Source organism: Centropristis striata, chromosome 2 (assembly GCF_030273125.1).
Source record: "Centropristis striata isolate RG_2023a ecotype Rhode Island chromosome 2, C.striata_1.0, whole genome shotgun sequence".
Lineage (NCBI taxonomy): Eukaryota > Metazoa > Chordata > Actinopteri > Perciformes > Serranidae > Centropristis > Centropristis striata.
Genome location: NC_081518.1, coordinates 22,333,176 through 22,352,330, shown reverse-complemented (window position 1 = coordinate 22,352,330; position 19,155 = coordinate 22,333,176). Strand labels below are relative to the sequence as shown.

The window sequence follows — 19,155 nt, the reverse complement described above, 5'->3', positions numbered from 1 at the left end:
TTAGACCTGTTTAGCCTCATTGCACGGCCGTTGCTTCCCACTCTTTTAATTCTATTTCTGTGTGTTGGCTAACACACAAAGAGCGTGCCAGTTTGCCGACAAGCGTCCAGGATGCTGGGAAGCAACAGAGCGCGGCAGCCCGCCAAACGCCGGCCAAGAAAAGCAAAAGCACAGGAGGGATTTAGTCAAGTGCTCATTTAAATATGAGCGAGCAACAGACTGTGGAATTTGAATGAGATTATAAAGGGAGACGGGGTAGGATGAATTTCAATTTGAGAGCATTACATGTATTCTCTCTCTGTGTCTCCCCTGCCTCACCCGCCTCCCTCCCAGAGGTGAGATAATGACTCCCAACAATGAGCAAGAGGGAGGAAGTTGGCAGCGATGTCGCCACATAGCGAAGCCCAACAGTTAATATGGCAGGGCTGCTCCTCCCCTCCTATTTATCTGTGTAAACACACACACACACACACACACACACTAGCAAACACTTGTGCACATGCACGCGCACACACACACTCACACACACTAGCAAACATTTGTGCACATGCACGCGTACACACACACACACACACACACACAGATCTAATTTTACAGAGCATCTCACCAGCAGCTCGTCTGCAGTGGTACGCATTGCACCTCCAAAACCTCATCAGATAACAACCCCCCCTCTGCATATAGATACTGTGTGTGTGTGTGTGTGTGTGTGTGTGTGTGCGTGTTTGTGTGTGTGTGTGTGTGTGTGTGTGTGTGTGAGAAGGTGGTGATGGGTGGAGGGGGGACGCCTAATGCACCTTCAAAGACAGCAGCAGGTTGAAGGGAGACGCTGAAGGATGAAAAAAGAAGCAGATGGAGGGGAAAAAAACAGCGAGTGACGGGGGAAAAAGAGCAAGAAGGGCGAGTAAGAAGGGTGGGAGAGAGCAGAAGGAGGAGGAGGAGGAGGAGGAGGAGGGGAGTACAGAGGGAGGAGAGAGAGAGAGAGTGAGTAAAGAGGGAGGGGAGGTTTATCCAACAGCGCTAGTGAGACAGAAGTTTCAGCTCTGCGCTTCACAAAGAGCAAGACAGAAGATAACACGCACAGATACATACAGGTGAGAGAACTCTTATTGTATTTCTGCAGCCTTTCTGCACACTGTGACATTAAGATGTGAAGGTGGATGCAGCGTGAAAGCGATGAACTTCAAGTTGTGTGAGTGTGCAGGCATGCAGCGTGAACGCCGGAGCATCAGTGGGGGGTTTCTGCTGCGTCCGGAGGGACCAATGTCAACAAAAGAGAAAGAGTGTGTTGTGACCTCTCTGGGTTCAAGTGTTTGCTGTAATATTAACGGCTGCTCTCCCGAAGTGTTGCATGCCGAGCAAGTGCTGCTGGAACGGCTCTATACTGTGCGAGTGCATTCAGTAGTCGTGCCGCGTCTTAGCAGCATGCATTATTTATCTGCACTGATCTCCAGAAGCAGCGATACCTCAGCGGGGGCACAGGCAGGGATGTATAGACCGTAGCGTGTTAATATCACATGTGATAGCTGCAGTGATATTATGTGCCGTGTGAGAGGAGGAAAAAAGGGACAACCTGCATCTTTTATGTGTTTCAGCTGTGGCACACTTGCTTTGTCTTGTTTGTAACATCTCACAGTGCATGCATGGATATCCTATGGTTTATTTATCTGTCATTATCTGTGCTGGAGATAGCGGAGAGCCCAGAGGCTGCAGGAGGCTGTGAATAAAGCTGAGGTGATGAGATTTCTCTTATCTTTAGATGGCTTTCCCCACACTGAGGAGGTGGACTCCTTTTGTCTGCAGATACACTATCTTAATCCACATCGGTGTAAACCACGGCTGCTGCAGGCAACAGATTCATCTTGTGACTCAGTTTGTGTGCAGATTACACATTTTTGTTGGGGCATATGCTCGTGTTATTTACAGCATCTGTGTGAGTGTGTTTATGTGGCTGCTTCCAGCTGCTTCTGCCCTGTTTTACTGGAGACTTAAGGCAGCTCCCGATGTGGAGGGCAAAGAAAGAAAGCAGCAGTTAGAAAGACGGTTATTTTGCTCCATTTATAGATTGATCAATATCATATTAAGGCTTTCTTGCAGCACATACACACAGTAATGACAGGTGAAGGAATGCTCCACTGACACTTGCCCCCTGTAGGCTCGGAAGGTGGTGCTGAAAAGTTTTGAGCTGATGTGGGTGATTGAAGCTTAGACTTACATTTGAATAAATTCCAAGGGTGAAAAGAAACCTAAACATTTATGCAAACCTACCGAATGACTGCTGCAGAGTCCTCCGCTTCTCTGCTGTCTGTTTTTCTTGCCAAAGTGTGGCTAAATACACACCTCTCATGTGTCACTACAGCACTTTATGCTGTTCCTGACCAACAGAAAGCTGGAAATAGCAACTCAGTCGCAAGAATAAAATGCTGCCATTGTACGTTTCTGTAGAGCGGATATGTTGAATCTTGACGTTTCAGCAACCTGCAATAATTTCCTTTGTAAGGATCGCTTGGCGTCACTTTTTGATGCACTGGGTTGCAGTTTTAAACACAAGGTCAATGTTCAATTCAAGCAAAAAAATAGTTAGGTTTAGAAAACATAACTACATGGTTAAGTTTAGTAAAAAAAAAAACTTGGTTTGGTAGTATGTTTTTTGCGCAACTTAAGTTTCACTTCCACACAGGCACCCAATTAAAATATTATCAGACGTTGAAAATTTGAGTAGAAACCACGAAAATAACGCTCTTTAGGAGTATGGCTCAAACAAATTTAGGACTTTAACCCAGGACTCAGGGGTTCATGTCCCATGTCGATGATGGTTTTTTAAAGTAACGCCAGTTAACGTCTGTGTGCCATGTGTTTATGTGACCTACTAACTATGTCACTCCAGGTGCACATGTCGTCATTGTAACACCTTAACTTCAGGCATTTATCAGAGGTGTGAATCAGCAGAGGCCTCACGATGCATTTTCATCCCGATACTTGACTCAAGATATGATATTATTGCGATTTTCACTATTTTGTGATATGGTGAGTATTGCGATTGCAACTTTTTTGCAAAATAAGAGAAAATTCTCAGTCTTTTCATCTCACTTCAGTCTTTTTATTTCTCCACAATGAGAGTCAAACCCACAGACTGACCAACAAAGTATTCAGTCAAACTGAACTGATATCAAACATGTATGGTCGACAACAACTGCAGCATTTTATCAAACTTTCACCATGAAACATCAAAAAATAGCCTAACTTTGCAGTGTTAACTTTCTGACACAATATTCTGATGCACATGGATCCTATAGAGTCCTTAGATCTTCGAGTTTCATATGATACCAGTATCTTCAGTATAAAACTGAAAGAAAAAAACAGCAAAAATAATAATGGCCGTCGGAACGCTAATATAAATACTTGGCGGCCATATAATATTGCCATGCAAATATTGCGATACTATGCTGTATTGATTTTTTACCCCATCTTTAGAATTTACCTGCATGTATTTTACTTTTAAAATGATCTTTTATAACACCTGACCAGAATGTTTTTTCCCTAACCTAGAAAAGTAGTTTTGTAGTGTGAGTGCTGATTGCATGGGCTGATAACGACCTTCTCCACCTGCCAGCAGGTGGAGCAGGCCCTACTCACCCATACGTATGTGCTGATTACCGCTAACAATGGCCATTTAATCACCTGATGACATTCAAAAGGAGCAGCCTCCTGTTCACCCTGACCTCCTCCTGCTGCTGAATAGTGAAACGCTCGTTATACTACGACGACAGGTTTCATATCAATGTATATGTGGTTTGTAGAAATGTACAATGTCAGCATTTTTTTTTTTCAGGGACTGGGCTGCAAATAGACGACACACATAATGACTGCTTCCACCAACATACAGTATATATGTTTTTAGCCCTGACAGTCTGAAAGCAGCACATATCAGTGACGAGCAAATACAGAAGGAACAGAAGAAGAGGGCTTACTTTATTAATCCCTCAAGGAGAAATGCAATTTTTTCACTGTGCTGGGTTTTTATTTTTTACCCACATACAGGCCTGACACACACACACGCACAAACAGGACCTACACATTAGCATTAATGTATGGAAAGAAGACAAAGTGAGGGGGCTGCGTCTGGCACCTCTCCAGCTGTCAGTCCACACCTTTGTAAAAACATAAATTCTTGCAAGTTCCTGCAGCCAAAACAGAAAATGATTTTCATCAAAAACCTGTCATGCATGTGAGCACAAAGAAAGGAACGAAGCAGGATGTGCAAAAGCAGACTGGAAGAATTCTGGGATTTATTGACCAAAATGGGGGAACAAAAGTTTACTGAGTCATTAGGTTATAGTGATAATACAATGTGGTTATTTATCGTCTTTCGATGGCATCATGTTGTGATGAAATAGAGATATTATGATAGACAATTACATTCATGTCATCTAAACTGGAAGTTAATGCATAACTCAAATGTCTCTAATTCTCTACAATTTTACTTGAAGTTGATATTTGAACTATATGAACCCTTGGGCCAATCCGAGCTCAATGCATCCTCAATGGGGTTTTTCGCCATCTTTGATTTGATCAAAAACCTTCCATTAATGTTATACTTTATTACATTATTTGTAAAAAGTGTATTACATTATTGGGAAATGCACTTTATTACATTATCGGGAAGTCATTACATTATCAGGTTTTATTAGATTTTCAATGGACTCAAGTGCAGATTTTTATTACATTATCGGGGTTATTACATTATCGGGAATTTATTACATGATCAGGTTCTACAAGGTATAAGTGGAAATGGCACGAAGCAAGAAAGACAATCTGACAGCTGACGAGGAAAAGGAGACGGTATATTTACTGCAGTGCTGAACGAGAACGTGGAGATAGGTGAGCTGAGAGAGGGTGAGGTGACTGGGACCAGAGGACAGGTCTGAGAGCATCTGAAGGACAGGAGAAGAATGATAATGAGGCCTGGGGAGGCAGGAATGTGGCTGGAAGGATGTCTATTTCATTTATGCAGGATAAGCAAACATTTCTTACCCCTAAACAAACATGCATTCAACAAAGGAAAGCTTACAAGCTGAAAATTCAATACTGAATATTTAAAACACGAGGCTTCCTTTAAGTAGTGCAGGTGACAGGATGTGAGGAGAAAGCTGCACTACGGCCACCTAGCACACATCTTATGACAGAGACACAGGGGCAGTGACCCCACTCAGATATTCAGCACCACAGATCAGTCCACTACACGCCTTAAAGTCCAGGCTCTGATGCTCTCATTGTCTCTCGTTTACTGCTGAAGTTTTTTAGCAGCTTTAACTAGGAAGATGATCACTCTGCTGCTCGCTGTTAAAACAGTGACAGGTGTTACTTTTCCCAGAGGAAATTCTTCTGATAAACATTTTCAGGGATGAGTCACTTTCAATTTAAGTGTAAAGTTAATAATAGTCAATTAGATTTTTATTTTTTTTTAAAGGGGGGTCAAAGCCTCCCACTTCCTCTTTTTCATGCTGCAATTATTTTTAGTTCTGGTTTCTCTTCTCCCACACCGTTATGTTCCACAGAAAGTCTCCTTCAGCCTCATGCAGTGCTCTAAATCACTGTTTTAACAGATATTTCCATTAACAAATGCAAAACAATGCATACCAAATATAGAGTGATGGTGCACAGACTGCAGACTGTAGAAATCTCAGCTCTTTAAGAGGTCCTGGTGATGTAGTGCAGATCTGGACTAGACCATTTTAAGGTACTTAAATGCAAAATATTAACCAGTGATAACAGAAATAATTGTAACTTGTAATTAAGACTTAATAATGAGATCCATATTTCACAAATCTGAAGTACTATGGGTCAGGGCATGACAATTACAAAAATGCATCTCAGATTTTAAATGCAGTGCACCTCCATGGTAACCAAATGATTCAAAGCTGAATAGCAAGCCGGTGCAGGGAGGGTAAAAACTGAAACGGATCATTTCTACATTTTTCATCAGAGTGGAGCCATGCTGGTGTTTTGAACAAGGCTCCAGAGTGAGTCGGGAGCAACTAATTACACGGACGACCTTCAGTGAACCAGCGGAGGACAGCAGGGTTTTGATCTTTGAAATGCTTCCAAGCTGCAGATGGAATAGCTGTACAACATAAAGTCACAAAGTGTTTTGCAAAAAGAATATTTAAAGGCAAGAATGGTTTGTTAGCCACAAGGAATACTCTGCCTGCTGCAGATCAGATCTTAAAGAGTCAGGAGACGATATAAATTGAACGGCTTCTTTACAGTCCACAAAGTCGGCACACAATGCTGTTGCTCAGTGTCACGTACGAACCTTGAATGCATGTTTTTGGTGAACTGAACGCATTTATTCACAACTAACGACTGTAATTTTCCTTACAGTTAATGACATCCACATGCTGTGATTGAGGGTGTGCTGGTGTTGCGTCAAAGTTTGTTCCCCCTTTGAAAAGTTTGTTTCTCTCACTCTTGTGGAACCCGCATAGACCTCAAAGTGTTGGAGGGCCAGCAGCATGGCCAACGTCTCTTTCTCAATGGTAGAGTAGTTTAACTGATGACGCTTAAATTTGGTTGAGAAGTAGCACACAGGGTGACTAATATTCCCCCCACCATCTTGCAACAATACTGCACCAGCCCCAATAGCACTGGCATCCACTTCCAGCTTAAAAGGGATGGTAAAATTGGGTGCTGCAAGAACAGGAGCACTGCAAAGGAGAGACTTAGCAGCTTCAAATGCATGCTGACAATCCTCATTCCACACAAAAGGAACAGATGGGCTACACAGCTTAGTCAGGGGAGCAACCACCACTGAAAAATTTTAACAGAAACATCTATAATCCAGTCATGCCAAGAAAACAACGCAGCTCACGTCTGGTGGTCGGGACTAGATAACACAGTATTGCCGCAACTTTAGCCTCAACTGGGTGGACCTGCCCATGCCCAACCTGTTTCCCCAAATAAGTAACAGTAGCCTTACCAAACTCATACTTGGCCAGATTAAGGGTTAACGATGCCTTAGCAAGTTGTTCAAACACTGTAATCAGAGTGGCAAGATGGTCTTCCCAACTATCTGAGAACACAACAACATCATCAAGATATACCTTGCATTGGGGAACGTCCCCTAGCACAATCTGCATAAGACGCTGAAAAGTAGCTGGGGCATTCTTGAGGCCAAATGGCATAACCGTGTACTGGAGGAAGTAATCAGGAGTAACAAAAGCTGAGATTTCGGAGGCTCTGGATACTAAAGGTACCTGCCAGTAACCCTTTAGCAAGTCAAGTTTAGAAATATAGGCTGCTGGGCCAATACCATCTATGCAGTCCTCCATGCGAGGTAGAGGAAAAGAGTCAGGTACAGTTACAGCATTATCCTTTCGAAAAATCTGTACAGAAAGGTGGGGTACCATCAGATTTGGGAGCTAATAAGCAAGGGGAACTCCAAGGACTATGACTAAGATTCACTAGGCCATTGTCCAACAAATACTCTGCCTCTTTCTTCATCATCTGACGCTTATCTAGAGGGCAACGATAGGCGTGCTGCTTAATGGGAAGAGCAGAACCAACTTCAATATCATGCTCTAACACATTAGTGCGTGAAGGCACGTCGCCAAACAGCATAGGATGCGACCGTAGTAAATTAACTACCTCGTTTCTTTTACTCACATGGAGGTAGGACAAATGTGCATCAATGTCAGACAATATTTCAGAGTTCAGTAGCCTACCACACTGTAGATCAGCTAGTCTGAGACCATCATCATGTGCACTTCCAACACACACCATGGACGCAGAAGTCTTAACAGGGGTGGCATTCTCCGGAGCCAGTTTTGGCCTCGCCTGGACAACGTCTCTGGAATGATAAGACTTCAGCATGTTAATATGACACAGCCGAACTTTTCGCCTGCGCTCAGGGGTGCTGATAACATAGTCTGTGTCAGATACCTTGTTTTTCACCACATATGGACCAGAAAAACGAGCTGCGAGAGCAGAGCCAGGCAGTGGTAGCAAGACCAACACTTGGTCACCAGGCTGAAACTGCCTCTCAACTGCTTTCCTGTCATACCACCTTTTCATATTTCCTTGGGACGAGAGCTTCCCTTGCCAAGGAAGTAGCACGATGCAGACGCTCTTCACACTGTGACATGAAGCTCAAACTCACGCTCACGCATCTTTAATCGGGCGTCAATTCTAGAATTAACTGAGGACTCAACAGACAAAGGGTCAAAACGCGGCAGCGTAAAGGGCTTACCTTTCACATCTGGAGTTAGGGTAGTCAACTGCGGCTCGGTCGCTCCTCCGACAGGAGCATCAGACCGGCTCTCACCTGAGGGCTCCGCCGTGTCGGAGCGGTCCTCGCCTGGGGACACGGCTGTCAAAACCCCGGCCGCTAGAGCAGGCAACACAGGATCTACTGACATGTTTAAAATCCCCTTCACAACTAACCCATCTAGCACAGCTGCCTTGAGCTCCTTTTTAACAAGTGAACTCACCACTGGAATGCCGTAACACTTAGCAATATCACATAAATCACACTTGCGACAGTTGTCAAGCTGCTCTAAAGATGGATCAGCCACAAATTTACCTAAATCAAATGCTGCCATACTTACTCGAATTGTCGGCCGAAAACACAACAAATGTAGCTTGAACACACATCAGCGGCGTGAGCCCTTAAGCGCCTATCCCCAACGGAGATGCTTGCTCGTAGTGACAGCAGCTGTTGACAGTGTAATCCACATGAGGATTACAGAATACTCAAATATACAATAGTGTTCAAAATAATAGCAGTCCAATGTGATTAACCAGATTAATCCAGGTTTTAAGTATATTTTTTAAGTAAATTCTCAGAAAACCAACAAGACCCAGCATTCGTGATATGCACGCTCTTAAGGCTGTGCAATTGGACAGTTAGTTCAAAGGGATGTGTTAAAAATAGCAGTGTCTGCCGTTGACTTTACAAACTCAAAACTACTTTGTACAAACTTTTTTGTTTCTAGGATTTATCAATCCTGTGAATCACTAAACTAATATTTAGTTGTATGACCACAGTTTTTTATAACTGCTTCACATCTGTGTGATATGGAGTCAACCAACTTGTGGCACCTTTCAGCTGTTATTCCACTCCAAGATTCTTTAACAACATTCCACAATCTATTTACATTTCTTGGTTTTGCTTCAGAAACATAATTTTTGATGTCACCCCACAAGTTCTCAATTGGATTACGGTCCGGGGATTGGGCTGGCCACTCCATAACATCAATGTTGTTGGTTTGGAACCTCATTTGCTCATTTACTAGTGTGTTTGGGGTCATTGTCTTGTTGAAACACCCATTTCAAGGGCATGTCCTCTTCAGCATAAGGCAACATGACCTCTTCAAGTATTTTGACATTTGCAAACTGATCCAAGTCCATTTTTTGGTGGTTTTCCGCGGAATCTCAAAAACCTAGCCAAGAAGGTGCAAAAGTAAATAGCTCCTGGTACACAAACCCTACACAAACACATCTCAGACTGTGCTGATAACTAAATCATTCACTTTTACTGTCACGTTTCTGACACGTTTTATTCTCAATCGCTCATCTCTCTCCTGTTCATGCTGTCAGACTCATATGAAGGGGGAGGAACTTAATTTCCCTTTTCCAATCAGAAGTCTGCATCATCTGATAAACCAATCGTAGCTCAGTCTAAACAAAATGACAGTGATTGACATTAAGTTCCAACAATCAGAAGAAAATAGTACAAAATAAAATACAAATAGCACCTATAGAAGACGAAGGTCACCAGTTAACAGGGTCACTCATTAAACTTAAACACCAGCACTGCTGAAGCCAGTTAATAAGAATATTTGAAGAAGTTTTATGAACATATCAGTATGGCAGATTCCAGCAGAGAGAAGCCTACATTTTTATGCAAATTGAAGTGAAAAAACAAGTCTTAACATCTGCCACATAAGCGATGAATTTGAAGCAACACATCGAGAGAAATTAACGTGAACTAGTTCATTTACGGGGACTGTGAAATTAAATTTTAATTGTGAACTGTTATATACCTATACGTTTAGTATTATAACTATTAATGAGGAAACGGGAGACCAAGATGAATTTCGCATCTGCATGTATTGCTCTTCAACTCAGGACACAGAACTCAAGACGTCACTTCACAACACATAACACAGGGGGGCGTAACCGTATCCCTGGAGGGACAGACTTAGGCTGTCAATACATAACATATCCCTCCCCCTTTACTTTGACGTTCCCTTAATAAAAGTCAAGCATCTTACTAGCTCTGCTTTCTCATTTAAAGTCTCTGCTTCAAATACACAATCTATAATAAACTTTTAATCAACATGTCATGGCTATAGAACTTTTGTCTTAACTACGGAGAGAGGGTAGACTACCTCAATCCGGACTGAACCCTGGGGATTATTCTGCCCCAATGTGATGGGTTAGTCACTATACTAAAATAACAGTCTATCAGGAGGTCGTCTGTTTCTTCTGGGGTAAGTACGACCTGTGGGTGAATCAGTCACGGTGTCTCTTGGTGAGGACTGAATGAGTCCTGGGCTGGGAGTGATGCCTGGCATAGGCACCTGAGCAGGCTTAGGTGGGCCTGGAACACTGTCCATTCCTGAAGGTTGCTTCTGTGGCTCTTCTGGTGGTTGAGTTTGTTCCAGATGGACCTCCAGCTCGGGAACAAGAAGTGGTCTCTGAGATGAGTCATCACATGAAACAGAAGTGTGGAGTAGTTGATCGACATGTCTTTTCCAGATAAGATGATCACTGGTTTCCACTGTATAAGAGACAGGACCTGTTTGTGCAACGACTGTTGCAGGTGTCCACTTAACACCACTGGTGTAGTTCCGGGCGAGCACCTTATCTCCAGCTGCGAATCTTCGGAACTTTGCCTTAGCTCGTCTTTCCATTTGAGCTCTCTGTTGAAGGTGAACAACCTGTTTAGTCTTCTGTGGTCTCAGAAGATCAAGTCGAGTGCGGAGCTGTCTCTTGAGCATAGCTGAAGCAGGAGACACTTTTGTTGTAGTATGAGGTGTGTTTCTATATGACAACAAAAATGCACTGAGGCGTCGGTTGATGGACTGTTTGCCTTGAGAGGACTTGAGAGCTTGCTTCATAGTTTGTACAAATCTTTCAGCGAGCCCGTTGGTAGCTGGGTGATAAGGCGCAGACATAATGTGCTGAATACCATTCTCTTCCATGAATGTCTTGAACTCTTCAGACACTAGCTGTGGGCCGTTATCACTGACAAGTTGTTGTGGTAGACCAAAACGGCTGAAGATAGACCTTAGCTCTTCAATGGTTTTCTCTGAAGGTGAAGAGGTGCTCTTCATCACAGCAACCTCTGGCCATTTGCTATGAGCATCGATTACCACTAAGAACATGTGGTTCTCCAGCGGTCCAGCAAAGTCTATGTGGACTCTTTGCCACGGTTCTTCAGGCCAGTCCCACGGATGTAATGGCGCCAGCTGTGGGAGATTTCTCAATTTCTGACAGTCAGAGCAGGACCTTGCTTTCTCCTCTATAGCAGCATCCAGTCCCGGCCACCAGAAATAGCTGCGTGCTATTTCTTTCATCCGCACCACACCACAGTGTCCAGTATGCAGCTCAGCAAGCACTTTTTCTCTTAGTGGTGGTGGAATGATGACACGGTAGCCCCACAATAAGCATCCAGACTGGACTGAAAGCTCATCTCGTCTCACCAGATAAGGCTTAAGGCTGGGTGTCATCTCTCCTCCTCTTCCCCGAGTGATGATATCCATGACCTCAGACAAAACTGGGTCAGTGCGTGTGTGTTTCTTCACGTGAGCTGAGGTGACTGGAGCAGCCGTCACCTCCTTGAAGTAAAATATCTCAGCTTGTGCGGGCTCAGAGTGTGTGACAGGCAAAGGGAGTCTTGAGAGCCCGTCAGCATTCTGATGTTGGTCTGACTTCCTATACTTGATCTCATACTGGTGGGCAGATAACAGCAGAGCCCATCGCTGCATGCGGCTGGCTGCCAGCGATGGAATGCCAGTGTGAGGACCAAAGATGGAGGTCAGAGGTCGATGGTCAGTCAGTAGCGTGAATTTCCTGCCGAAGAGATACTGATGGAATTTCTTAACTCCAAACACTATAGACAGTGCTTCACGCTCAATCTGTGCGTAATTGCTTTCCGCTTTGCTCAGCGTCCTTGATGCAAAGGCAATCGGTCTCTCTTCTCCAGATGGCATGATGTGAGACACGACTGCACCCACCCCATAAGCTGAGGCATCACATGCCAGCTGAAGTGGCAACTTGGGGTCAAAGTGGGCGAGAGCCTCTGATTTGGCGAGGGCTGTCTTTACATCTTTGAAAGCTGTCTCACATTTGTCTGTCCATTTCCATGTTGTTGTTTTGTTAAGCAGCTCATGTAGTGGCTTTAGCTTGTTGGCGAGGTTAGACACAAATCTTGCATAGTATGTCAGCAGGCCAAGGAAAGACCTCAGCTGACCCACATTTTTGGGAGATGGAACCTCCACAATAGCCTTTACTTTAGATGGTGCCTTGTGGAGACCTGTGCAGTCAATAACATGTCCCAAATACTCAACAGATGGTCTGAAAAACTCACACTTGTCTTTCCGGACTTTCAAACCATACTCCTCCAGCCGTTGTAGTGTCGCATCCAGATTCCTTAAGTGCGACTGCTCATCTGGTCCTGTGATGAGTAGGTCATCCAGGTAGCACTGAACGCCTGAAAGACCACTGAGGATCTGGTCCATTGCTCTTTGGAACAGTGCTGGAGCAGAGGTGATCCCAAAAGGGAGCCTCTGGTACCTGTACAGTCCTTTGTGTGTCACAATAGTCAGCAACTCCTGTGACTCACGTTCCACATGCATCTGAAGATATGCTTGAGATAAATCTATCTTACTAAACTTCTGTCCTCCAGCCAAACATGAGAAGAGGTCATCAATGAGGGGTAATGGATACTTTTCTGTTGTCAAGACCGGATTCACAGTTACTTTAAAATCACCGCAGATCCTTGGAGCCCCGTCCTTTTTCATGACGGGGACAATGGGTGTAGCCCATTCACTTGTGCTTACAGGTTCCAGAACCCCACTCTTCACCAACCTGTCTAGTTCTGCCTCAACTTTCGGTTTGATGGCATATGGGACAGGTCTAGCTTTTAGGCACTTTGGTGTGCTGCCGGGTTTAACTGTCAGCTTAACCATGATGTCTTTCATGCTGCCAAGTTCTCCATCAAAAACCTTGGGATACTTCTTTAAGATCTCCTGCAGGGGGCTTGTTTCTCTGTCCATAACCATGAACACTTCTTGCCAGTTCAGCTTGATCTTTTTAAGCCACCGGCGACCTAGCAGAGCTGGACGGTTTCCTGAGATGATGTATGTGAGAGGTGTGGAAGAGTCTCTTTTTGCTTGTTGTGTTCCACTGTCACATTCACAGCTCCTAACACTGGAACAGACTCACCAGTGTATGTCCGTAACTTCAGCTTGGTCTTTCGGAGAGCAAGGTGTTGCAGTTTCTCTTTGTACACAACTTCTGACACCATGGACACACGTGTACCAGTGTCCACCTGCATCCGCACTGGTTTATTCTCAAGTAGTGGTGTGACCCAGTATCCATCATCATCGTTGTCCATGACAGATAAAACATGCACAGTATCTTCATCAGACTCACAATCACTCTGCTCATCCTGTTCATGTTCCATCTTGTTCACGTGTTTCTTTTTGTTTCTGTAAAAGCCACCTCTCTTTTTCTCATTGAACTGTTTGTGTGTCTGTGTCTTCTTGTTTCTACAGGCACGTTCGATGTGGCCTTTCTTACCACAATTCCTGCAGTCTAAGTCCTTACACCAACACTCTGGTGCCTGGTGCCCCGCTTTCCCACAACGGTAGCATAGCTGGCCTGGTGCTGATTTCTTGGTGGATTCAGTGAACACCTTATGCACTTGGGTTGATGCACTTAGCTGCTGTGCTTCTCTGTTAGCCATCTCCATAGATGTGCTGATCTCAATGGCCTTATCCAGTCTCAGGTTAGCTTCAGTCAGTAACCGTTTCTGAATAGCCTCACTGCGTAGACCACACACCAGCCGGTCACGTATGGTGTCATTGAGTGAAAGTCCAAATTCACAATATTCAGATAACTGTTTAAGTACAGCTACAAACTGTGAAACAGATTCACCATCGTCCTGGTTCCTTTTGTGGAATCTGAATCTCTCTGCAATGATCAGTGGCTTCGGTGAATAGTGATCCTTTAATATTTTCACTATTTCGTCATAGGACTTGTCTCCTGGCTTGGCGGGTTGCACTAGACTGCGCAGTAGGTTGAAAGTTTTTCCTCCCATGACACTTAAAAACGTTGGAACAATAACATTAGCCTTGATGTTGTTAGCAAGGGCAAAATACTCAAACCTTTCTGTGTATGAGCTCCATTGTTATGTATTTTCTTCAAATGGTCCAATATTTCCGACCAGTGCAGCCATTCTGCTTATCCTTGTGCTAACTTTCTCCTGTTCGTCAGCTCTTATTGTCGTTTTGTTTTTCTTCTTCTTTGACTTACTGCTTTAATGTCTTTATGTTGTGCCACACAGTCCTTCCTTTAACCGTTTACTCCAGTCTCCTTTCCACCGCGGAGATTTCTCCTTCCCCTGTAGCAGCGCTGTCCTCCGACACAGCACGAACCTGTCCTCACCGGAGCAGCTAGCTAGCACCGCAGGTAGCCACAGCGTCGCGACATACGCGCGCCAATTAAACTCATTAACTCAGACTTTCCGCCGAAAAACAACAAACGTGAGGCCGTACCTCGTCGCCAGTTTTGTTATATACCTATACTTTTAGTATTATAACTATTAATGAGGAAACGGGAGACCAAGATGAATTTCGCATCTGCATGTATTGCTCTTCAACTCAGGACACAGAACTCAAGACGTCACTTCACAACACATAACACAGGGGGGCGTAACCGTATCCCTGGAGGGACAGACTTAGGCTGTCAATACATAACATGAACGATGATCGTAAACAAGTTCATTTTAATCTGTGTGAAGTGAACTTTAAACTAGCTTTTGTGCAGTTTGAACTTGCACAACACTGCTGCTGCTGCTGTTGGACTGATGAGAAACAACCAGCATTATGTTTCAAATAAAACTGAATGTGAGCAATTTGCAAAGGCAGTTTAGCTGCTGTCAGATACACCTCTGCAAGCAACAACCAGAATCATCCAAGCAGATGGAGGACTGTTGGTTCTGAGCTTGCCAGTCCTTAAAACCACAACATGCATCCCACTCAGGACACAGAAAACAGGATGCAATCAACCAAGTGAGATTATTGACCGGCAGCAGGTGAGCGTGTTTTGGGACCGCAGGCACAACTGTGTGAAAACAAAGTACGATGTGAGGGAAGCAGTCAAATTATTTTTAAGCATTCACTTCACAGCCAGCGGCTCGGATTACTGTTATAAACAAGTCATAAAATAAACCCTGAGCTGAGGAACATGACAGAACAGCAGCAGAGGATGTCTTTACATTATAGGGAGTCATCATCTGATATAATCCCTCTGGTGCTGCACTCATCTGACTCCTGCTACATCCGTAAGATTCCTCTCTCTCTCTCTCTCTGTCTCTCGCTCTCACACACACACACACACACACACACATTCCTCAAAACCAAACCTGAACTTTATCCTTCATGTATCAAAACTTAACCTTTACTTTAATCTTTAAAAAATCCTCTCAGGGGTTCTTCTACTCTGCATTTTTATGCACCATCACCCCGTGAAGATCAATACAGTGAGTTAATGATGATGAGTTTGTGTTTCTATTTCCAGCAGAGTGAGGAAGGGTGTGAATGAGCTGCAGACAGCACTGAAATGTAAAAGCATGGAAGGTGAGAACTGAACACCTGACTGAATTCATTTAGTGACGTAGTTGATCACAGAAGTGGAAATTATATAGATATATATCATAAATAGCCCAGATGATGCATATCATTATGATCAGCTCAGGTAGAAGGTAAGTGATCCCAATACGTTTATGACACATTGACTTTGTGCATATTGTGCAGATAATTAGGACGTGCAAGTTGTCCTGGAGTCCTGCAGGTAAAAGTCCAGGCGGCTCATTTCTGTGATTACTTTTAGTCAGACTCAAGCGTTTGAAATGACTTCAGTAAATTCAAGTTGGAAAGCTTTAGGATGGTTGTCTTGATGCCACATTTTAAACAAGTCTATGTTTCCCAAATTTCTGCAATGATGGTGCAAAGTTACCTTGGCCCATAAATCAGATTGATTAAAGCAGTGTGCAGGATTTAGTGGCATCTATGGTGTCAAGGTTGAAGAGAGCTGCATACAGCTTTAAGAGGCGGGGCTTTGTTCATTCCTATGAAAGTTGCTCAGTGGTGCATGAAGCCAAACAAAGTTTATACTTTTAATATATAAAGTTATCCAGATTTTCTTTGGATCTTCTGCACTGTGCGGCCGATAGAACAAATGCTATCGCACTTCGCTAACTTATGGACAATCTTGGGGATAAAATAATTTATTCATGCAGCTCTTCTCGACTTTTCAAGTGTTATCTGACCTTAATGTGTGGGTTGTGATTGATTTATAGCATCCATTTCACAATTCAAGTCTACATCCATGTCATTTGAATCTGCAAAAGTATCAGCGATTGTGATTTTCTGTTGGAAATTAGCTTTTTATTAGGTTTACATGTCACTCCATACTAAGTACTGCTAGGACGCAATATGTTGTGGGGGATAAAATGCAATTTCCTTCAGTGTTAGGGATACTTGGATATAACAATGGTAGTTATGTTAAGTTTTAGTTCTAGTTTAGTTTATTTGCAATATGGTTTCAAGTATAAAATACTGTAGTTTCTATCAGCCAAGAGTCATGGGTGTAGAATGCACATTTTCAAGTCAAGTTTACTTTTCATACATGTGGTGTGTGCAAAACAAATTTTGTGCATAAGCAGCAATGACACACGACGCCCCATCGTCTTTGTGAGCTCCTTTGCATGATAAGATTAGCATTTAGCTTGAAGCAGCTTATTCAGGGACACTATGATTCACACACTCAGTTCATCTCGAGGATTTAAAATGTGTTTATTCATGAACACCTCGAGTTAATCAGAGAATCTGAAGCCGTGCAGCAGAGAATGATAAGAGTGAGGGCGATAAAACCAGATTAATTTTAAGAACTAAATTGATAAAACCATAAATAAGAAGATAAATCTCTCTCTGTTCCTCCTCTGATGGATTTCTCTCTGTAGGATTGTTGAATATCAGCATGAAAGTAAAATGGCGTCTCTGAAAAGAAGCACTTTGATTCAAAGGAACTGACAGCAAACCTGAGGGGAAGTGATGATGTTTAAGATCATAGCAACTCGTCCAGCTGGGCAGCAAATATCTCAATGTGTCAACAATCACTTGTTCCTCTTAAATATGTTTATTTGTGTTTAAATCTCGCTGTGAGATTTGTGCTGAAACCCTCCACTCACATTATAATCCTGAACCGGCTCCTTACATGAGTGACATTTGTGTATTTGGTCGTCATAATGAGGCCTCTCTGCTGCCGTGCTCGTGCCTCGTCTGTCACTGTCACATGTTTCCTGGCAAGACATCAGGTTGCTGCCAGTGCTGCTACACTTCTCTCTCTGTTCCTTTTCTCTTTCTGTCTCTCTGCAGCTGAACTGACAGCACTGAGAGAACCCGTCTTTCTGCTGCAGGTTTTTCTTTGTACTCGCAGAAAGAAGACGTTTACAGCACGGATTAGAGTTCATAGAAACGGATCTTCCTCTGTTGTTTGTTTCAGCTGACAAGCCTGGCTCACACCTCAGAATCTTTTTGTTTTCTTTCGTTCTCTCTCCATCCGTGCCATCCATCCGGTCCCCAGGCTGGTCCTGTGTCTACAGTCGAGCAGGCAGCTGACAGCACAGTGACAAGTGTTGAGGATGGGAGGATGAGAGGCAGCGGAGGGATGGAGAGAGAGGGAGGAAGGGGGACTAATGAGAGGGACAGCAGCAGCAGCAGGGGTCTGTCACTGCACCTCCAGATAACAGCCCCCCGACTCTCTTTGATATCTTGTCCCAAGTGACCAGGTTGCTCCATCTCCAGCTTGTAGCAGGGAGGTGGGGGTGGGGTGCTTATTAGCCACTCTTTTTCTTTTCTTTCATCCTTTGTGCACTTGTAAAAGGGAGGAGGAGGAGAAGCAGAGGAGGCTGGTGTCAGGGCTCGCACGGATCAAAAAGCCAAAAGCAGAACTGAAAGACGATTCAAAGATGAGAATGAATGCGAAGGTGAAATTGTTTATTTTAGAGGATTACTGACTCCACCCAATACATTCTCCCCCCACTGGGTATTTTATGAAAAATGCAGGCTGATGTGCATGAGAAGCTGCAGGAGGCTGCAACAGGCACACACACACTGTCAGTCTTTCTTAAATTCAGATACAGTACAGGTGCATCTTAATACATTAGAATATGATGGAAAAGTCCTTTTCCAGTAGTTCAAGTCAAACAGCCCCAACCAAGTATTGAGTCATATAGATGGACATACATTTCCATATTAAACATACATTTTAAAATTGGTCTTTTGTGATATTAAAACTTTAAGATACTGAATTTTAGGTCTTCATTAAATGTAAGCCACAATCATTATAATTAGAAGAAATTAAATTAAGACATGAAATGTTTCATTCTGTGTGTAATGGATCTATATAATGTGTTATTTCCACTTTCTGAATTGAATTACTGACATAAATAAACATTTCTATGATATTCTAATTTTGCTGAGATGCATTTATGTTTATTTATAGCTTATGTGCTGAATATAGTATGTTTTAAATACATGGATTATACAAAGCCAATTCAAAAGTGGTCTGGATGCTGTACCTGAATGCATTGTGAGTATATACATTTACAAAAAAAAAAAAACGTCCCTAATTTCAGCATTAGATATCTTGTTTTTCTATTGTATTAGTTTGAGAATGAGTTGCAACAACAAAAATAGCTCACAAGAGTTTAATTTAAGAGCTGATATCTAGACATTTTCCATGGTTTTCTTGGTAAGAATTTGGTTATTATAGAAAAAAACATGGAAAATGGCTAGATATCAGCAGCTATGGCTATTGAGCTATGAGCTATTTTTGTTGTTATCATTATATTTGTCCAAACAA

At 43.2% G+C, this 19,155-nt stretch overlaps 1 protein-coding gene across 1 annotated transcript in view; it reads left to right on the top strand.

The window, feature by feature from the left end:
- The first annotated feature begins 978 nt into the window (after window positions 1-978).
- Window positions 979-19,155, top strand: part of c1qtnf4 (C1q and TNF related 4) — a 54,305-nt gene continuing 36,128 nt past the window's right edge. Inside the window, 1 exon segment of the mRNA XM_059349013.1 lies at window positions 979-1,091. The gene's annotated coding sequence lies outside the window, so the exon portion shown is untranslated.